Source organism: Electrophorus electricus, chromosome 25 (assembly GCF_013358815.1).
Source record: "Electrophorus electricus isolate fEleEle1 chromosome 25, fEleEle1.pri, whole genome shotgun sequence".
Classification (NCBI taxonomy): domain Eukaryota; kingdom Metazoa; phylum Chordata; class Actinopteri; order Gymnotiformes; family Gymnotidae; genus Electrophorus; species Electrophorus electricus.
The window spans coordinates 1,346,163-1,353,292 of record NC_049559.1 but is presented as its reverse complement, the minus strand read 5'-3'; positions in this window follow the sequence as shown (position 1 = coordinate 1,353,292).

The window sequence follows — 7,130 nt, the reverse complement described above, 5'->3', positions numbered from 1 at the left end:
ACACACCCACACACGCACACCCACACGCACACACACACACACACACACACACGGGCTTCTCTGACCATAAATCGATTTAGCTTATGCCTACATATCGATCAGTTATTAGGAGGTTAGAGAAACCTGGTCTGATAAGTCATCAGCAGAGTCACTAAGATGTCATTTGGGTTCCAAGTCTCTGAACCAGGAGGTTTCTTCATATATCACATTATTTGCAAGTAATATCATACCTAATAAAACAATCACTATTTATCCAAATAATAAACCATGAATGACAATGAAAAGCCATCTTAAATAAGAAAAAATATTTTTTTATGCCTGCTCTGAGTCAGAAGAGCCAACAGACTAACAGGTTAAGTGCACTATGAAGAGAAGGCTAAATTATTATTTGAAAGCAAAGTAGAGTAGAAATTCAAGCAGGGTTAATGTCATTTAGCATAGCAAGGAATTAAAAGTATGGATGCAATTAATATAGTGATTGACCTTAAATATATATACAGTAACACATAAAAGACATAAAAGTCATTATTATGCCAGGTTTGAAAAACGGGCATCAGAGCTGCTAACACGTCAGAAACACTGTCATTGGGAAGCACCTTTGTTATTGATCCCATGTAGAACAAAAAAGGTCTTAAAGTCACTAAGCCAGCAGAGCATGTGTGGTATGTGATGTCTTACGGGAAGTTGCCGCGCAGGTGAGTTCATTGCAGTGTTCCTGGAATAGCTGAAGGGTTCCCTTTCAAGCCCCATGTTATGGAAAACGTCTACTATAATTCCAGTCCTTTTGGAGATCTAGGACCAGTTGCTTTCTTTGGTCATGGGAGTCATTTGGCCTGCCTCTGTAAGGCAGTTTCTGGAAAACTATCCTTTACATTTTGCTTACCAACCAGGCAGACCTGTGGTTGATGCCAAATTATTTTGATGGCACAAAAATGCATAAGCATCTGGAAGCATCAAAAGCACTGGTGAATGGTTTTAACAGGGAATACCAAACGTGCACATGTTTTTAACAGGGAATACCAAATGTGTGCATGTTTTTAACAGGGAATACCAAATGTGTGCATGTTTTTAACAGGGAATAACAAACGTACGCATGTTTTTAACAGGGAATACCAAACGTGTGCATGTTTTTAACATAAATTGTTTTTATGGATTACAGGTTTTTGACCTGGTAGACCGTAATGAGTAAGGTTTAATGGGAAATCCTCAGATGTGATTTCTAGCTATAATAGGTTTTATCAGAGCTGTCCTGTTCTTTGTCTTGTTTTACGCCATGCCTGTGTTGCGCTCGATTTCGCTACCTGGATACAACTGTTGTCTCGTGACTGGTTCCTCCCTACCGATCAAGATGACCTCCATACGGACCAAGTCGGAGGACTGAAGATGGCGTCTTATGGCTCAATCTTGTTAGCGCCGACTCTGTTTAGTACTTGTTCTTGCTCAGCTTGTTTGGACTTGTCTGCTATGCTCTACCACCCCTTAGGTTGTTATGGCTGTCATCCATATTGTTAGAATGAGTGTTTGCATTCTGCCAGTTTCCCGGTGTGTCTCGTCTCACTGACTGTTTGTGTGAGCCCTGTAAACAGTCACTGGTCGTAGGGACTAGTGCCTGTTTGGGATTGCGGTTTGTGTCTGTTTTTCTGGTTAGGGAGTTAGTGTAGGATTGTGTATTTTTTGTTCGAGGGTAGATAGGGATTTATGTAGTGTGGGTTTCGTTTGTTTGGCATTGTGACCACTCCGGATGATTCAGCAGTATGTGTGTTCTTCTGATGTACGCTACATCGCTTTGTGCCATATGCCTGTTTGTTTCGGTTCTTTTATTCATGCTCCACCTGGCTCAGTTGTGCAGATTACTGAGCATTGCTGTTGCGTCCACGCTGCCTAGACTGGGGTCGTAACAAAATCGGGGGCTTGCTCTCCATCTCGCTTGGTCTGTGTTGGTTTGGCTGGTGGCTTTTCTTTTTCCGACCTACCTGGGATTGATTTGATAAGTGCTGAAAGGTTCATCTGCTTTTGATAGCTGATTTTTGTTTTAGCATGAATGTGTCTCGGTTGGCCCCTGAAATGGAGATTAGGTATGTGTTGGAGGCTCAACTGGTGAAGGACGGAATCTTTCCGTGTCGAGATGGTAACCGAGAGCTCAGAAACGGAGACACTTTGCCTGGCCCTGCGCACGCGTTGGGCATAGATCCTGGTGGCTTTCGGCCTCCAGAAACAGATCCCGTCCTAGCCATGAAACCGAAGGAACCTGACCTGGAGATGCAGAGACGAACGAGAACATGACATGGAGCCATCAAGGTGACGTGGGCGGCAAACTGAGGAAGACGAAGGGATTGCGATAACGAGGATCAGCATGGGTTTGGAGAAGCTGTCCGGAAGCAATCTCCAGTTCCGATTACCGCTACCCCTACCAGAGCGCCTATCCTGAAGCCACATCGCTCCAGTCTATCCCAAGTTCAAGTTCAAGTTTGGTTTATTTGTCACGTACATAGTCATACACAATATAAGTTGCAGTGAAATGGTTTTGTGAGTGTCTGTCCGAACTGAGGAAAAAACAGGGGTGCATAAGGAAATATATATATATATATATAATATGTATATATACACAATGTACAATGTATATGTGGATATATGTGTATGTACACAGTGTACAATTCCAGCTTACAAATGTACAGATTTACAGTCACATGGTGGTGGTGGTCCCCACGGTTTATCAGTTTCCCTGATTCAGGGCCTGAATGGCCTGTGGGAAGAAGCTCCTCTTCAGTCTCTCTGTCTTGGTCTTCAGGGAGCGAAAGCGCCTCCCTGACCTCAACAGAGAGAAGAGCCTATTGTTGGGATGGGTGGGGTCCTTCACAATCCTCCTGGCCTTGGTCTGGCACCGCTTGTAGTAGATGGTCTGCAGGTCAGGAAGTTCCGTATGAGTGATTTCCAACATGTTAAACAGGCCACCCAGTGTCTGGTCCCTGCGTCTGCAGTTTGAGCTCACAGGGAAAGCTCAGGAGGTTCCTCCTTCTCCTTACAACACAGTTCAGATTATGACTTTTTGTAAATGCTGATATTTTTAAAGTGTATGGGTTCGTGCCTGAAGCCTATCATCAAACATTTCGAAACCCGAAGAAAAACCTCAGCCAGACATATGTAAAATTTGCAAGGGTTAGCTTAGGTTATTTTTTGAGAAATGGTGACTATGTTTGACCAACTCAAAAAGAGTTTAAACATTTTATTCCTACTCTTTATCTTTTATACCAACAACTGCAGGAGTTCTTATCCAGATCCTGTGCAGATGACACAGTACTTTTTGTTGCCTTGCGCTGAGAGCCATTTTGGACTGACTCTTTCTGTATTTGTTGAGTGTTGTAACAGTGCTAGGCTGGAATGAAACGTCACTAAATCAAAGAAAAGGTAGTGACTCTGCTTTTCAGCCTGTGGGGAAACTTGCATCTATTACCAGTGGCATCATTTAAGACGTTCACCAGTATAAGAACTGATTGCCAGACAATTCCATCAAAATTAGTTCTGTTTATGAAAGTTAAATTCTTTTGCAGCAAAGTACTTTTCATTCTGTTTTTAAGAGAAATGTCCTTTATTCACTTGGTCTTAATGATAGAAAGCATTTGCCTCAGATTGTCAATACTTGTTCAAAAACTGCTGGGGAACATTGCCGCACCTTTTCTACCATCATCAACAGACACTTAAGAATGCTAAGGACATTTTGTGTGATCCCTCCCATTGCTCATAGTGCCTTGGAGCGGTTTCACTACGAATGACATCTTTGCAGCTGCCACTATAGGATGGTCCGCAGAACATCTACATCTGTCCCAGTCACAGTTGCTTTTTTCAACAAAAATGATGTTGGTATACTGCCAGCCACCTCAGGAAATTAGTTGCAGCAGACGTTATACAGTGTCTTGTCTCACAACGCTTGGGTATGGTGTCTTATGGGTTTTTAACATTAAATATGTTGTGTACTGTGCCTTTTTCCCTTCGGGGATAATTAAAGTATTACTGAAGTGAATTTAATTTGTCCCAGTGGTGACAGGGTGACCACTAAATTGTGGGAGTAGCTCCAACAGATCCCAGAAATGACAACATCGATCTCACTTCAGAAAAACCTCGGAATCCTATGAGAGGCTGTCTGGGATTCCTAGGAAAATACTCTAGCACACCCTCAAACTCCACGCTCTCTGGGAGAAGGTCCGAGTGTGAGCAGATTACAGATACGACCACCCACCAGATGACATGGACACCTAGTGGACGCATTTGGTATACCTACTTCAACTTTTATGCATACACCAGATAGCACATATCCACCAGATTTCCTACAAGCAAAATACGACTTTTCTTCGCAGCTTATGTCATTAAACCATTAAAACATTAAAACAAGGATTCACCTCATTATTAAGTTTTTGTTATTGCCTCAGCATGTGCTATTTACTTTGTCACATAAACAAATAAAATGTGGATTGTAGAATGTCTCACAAAGCCTACCTGTTTGTTTGGTTTTATCTCATTGCTCTTCCGACTTTGTGGGTATCAGATACACACTGACTCCTATAAAAGTACTCAGACGCAATCAGAAAGAATGCGTCGATTTGATTGGTTGTGGTACATATGCTAAATACCATGCAGATATGTCCAATCTGCATATATGCATATTCTGTGCATAAATCTAAATAAATCATGCCTCTATGGCCTGTGTCCAGTCCGTTCCCTCGATGAGCTCAGGGAGCAGCAACTCAAGAGAGCAGAGTCAGTGTAGTCAGAGAAGCTGTAGTTTATTTACAGCAAAGGGAAAGTTTGTGTGGGGTTGAGGTGTGTGTGTGTGTGTGTGTGTGTGTGTGTGAGTATGAGTGTGTGTGTGTGCGTGTGTGTGCGTGTGTGTGTGTGTGTGTGTGTATATGTAAATGTGTGAGTGTGCGTGTGTGTGTGCGTGAGTTTATGTGTAAATGTGTGTGTATGTGAGTATGAGTGTGTGCGTGTGTGTGTGTGTATATGTAAATGTGTGTGAGTGTATGCGTGTGTGTGTGCGTGAGTGTGTATGTGTAAATGTGTGTGTGCATGTATGTGTGAGTGTGTGCATGAGTGTATGTGTAAATGTGTGTGTGTGCGTGAGTGTGCGCATGAGTGTGCGCGTGTGTGCGCGCGTGTGTGTGTGTGAATGAGTGTGTGTGCGTGTGTGAGTGTATGTAAATGTGTGTGTGTGAATATGAGTGTGTGCGTGTGTGTATATGTAAATGTGTGTGTGAGTGTGTGCGTGTGTGTGCGTGAGTGTATGTGTAAGTGTGTGTGTGTGTGTGTGTGTGTGTGTGTGTGTGTGTGTTGACTAAGGAGCACTTCTCGAGGACAGAAGAGGAACAGAGAGTGCTGGATAATCACATCAGAGGAGATGTGGGAAGTTTATACGTAAAGAACACAATCTCCATCTTCCTATGACAACGGAGTGGTTTCATTCTTATTACCGTTTCCTCAACTCTACACATCTCAACTCTACAAATGCCTTCAAATACCTTCGCTATCGATTTCAATATCAATTTCACACTCCATTATCTGTTATTAACTTAGTGCTCAGGATGTCAGCAAGGACACTGGATGTGAGTTCTTATCCAGATCTTTTCCTAGTGAAATGTACGGATGACACAGTACTTTTTACCTCGTTGCCTCTTGCTGAGAGCCGTCTCGGATCAGCCTTTTCTGTATTTGTTGCTGCGTGTTGTAACAGTGTAAGGCAGGAATTCAGCATCACTAAATCAAAGAAAAGAGTGTGACTCACTTTGATTTTGAGCCTACGGCCAAACTTGCATGTATTACTGGTGGTGTCATACTGGTGGGGCAGTGTTTCCAGTGTACTTTCACATGAAGCACTTTGCTTGCACAGCTGATGGAGTACCTCTGTCTGAAAATGTTCTGTGTCTCTGGAAACTCTGTGTACTTTACTACAATTTTGAATATCTGTGCATCTCTTACTACAGTACACTGCAGTTACTCACCTGGAATCTTCTTCTAATTTATATATATATATATATATATAGTCTGAGGTCATTTAGTATTTTCAGTTTGATTGATACTCCCTTACACTTTAATATTACTATGAGGTTTTTTCTTTTAAATTTTAAAGACCAGTATTGCTTTACTGCCATTTCCAGTAAATGATTTCTAAACTTGCATTATATTCTCCTACATTGTATTTTTAAATGGTCAGTTATGATAATAAAGAGAAATACAGTGTGTGTGTGGGGGGGGGGGGGGGGGGGGGGTCATTGTAAAGTTGGCTTTGACTTTATTTACTTATTAAATGCATATGTGTCTATCCATAATATCCGGATCCATAATATATAAATGCCTATGTGTCCCTCCTTACATGAGGTCAGTGGTCAAAGCCTGATCCGTACTTTGAGTACTTCGAACCTCAAGCATAGCTCGGCTTGAAACGCCATGCTTCAAGTCTCATGGAAGATGAGCATGGAGACCTTTCTGTGTCCTGGCGCCCAAATGGTGGAACCCAACTTCCACTGGCTGTCCGGACAGCAGAGTCAAACACAGACTCATCTGTCTGGAGTTTTAAATGATCAGTTATCCTGGAACTGTGGAAATGCTGAACTGTTGTTTGATATAGTACATAAATTAATTTTGCATCTACTAGGCGTCAACAGTGATCCCTGTATTTCTACAGTATTGTAGTTCATTGGTATGTGGGACACTTCTAGGCCCCAGCAGTGATCCCTGTATTTCTACAGTATTGTAGTTCATTGGTATGTGGGACACTTCTAGGCCCCAGCAGTGATCCCTGTATTTCTACAGTATTGTAGTTCATTGGTATGTGGGACACTTCTAGGCCCCAGCAGTGATCCCTGTATTTCTACAGTATTGTAGTTCATTGGTATGTGGGACACTTCTAGGCCCCAGCAGTGATCCCTGTATTTCTACACTATTGTAGTTCATTGGTATGTGGGACTCTAACCTACTGTACTGTACTAGGATGTGTTCTATGAGTAGATGGCAAAGTACTTTCGTGAGTCGTTCTGGATAAGAGCGTCTTCAAAACGCCGAAAATGTAAATGTGTCTCATCACCACTTATCCTGTGCGATGCAAATGTTTATGGAAATGATTGTCTCATTGTTATTTTTAA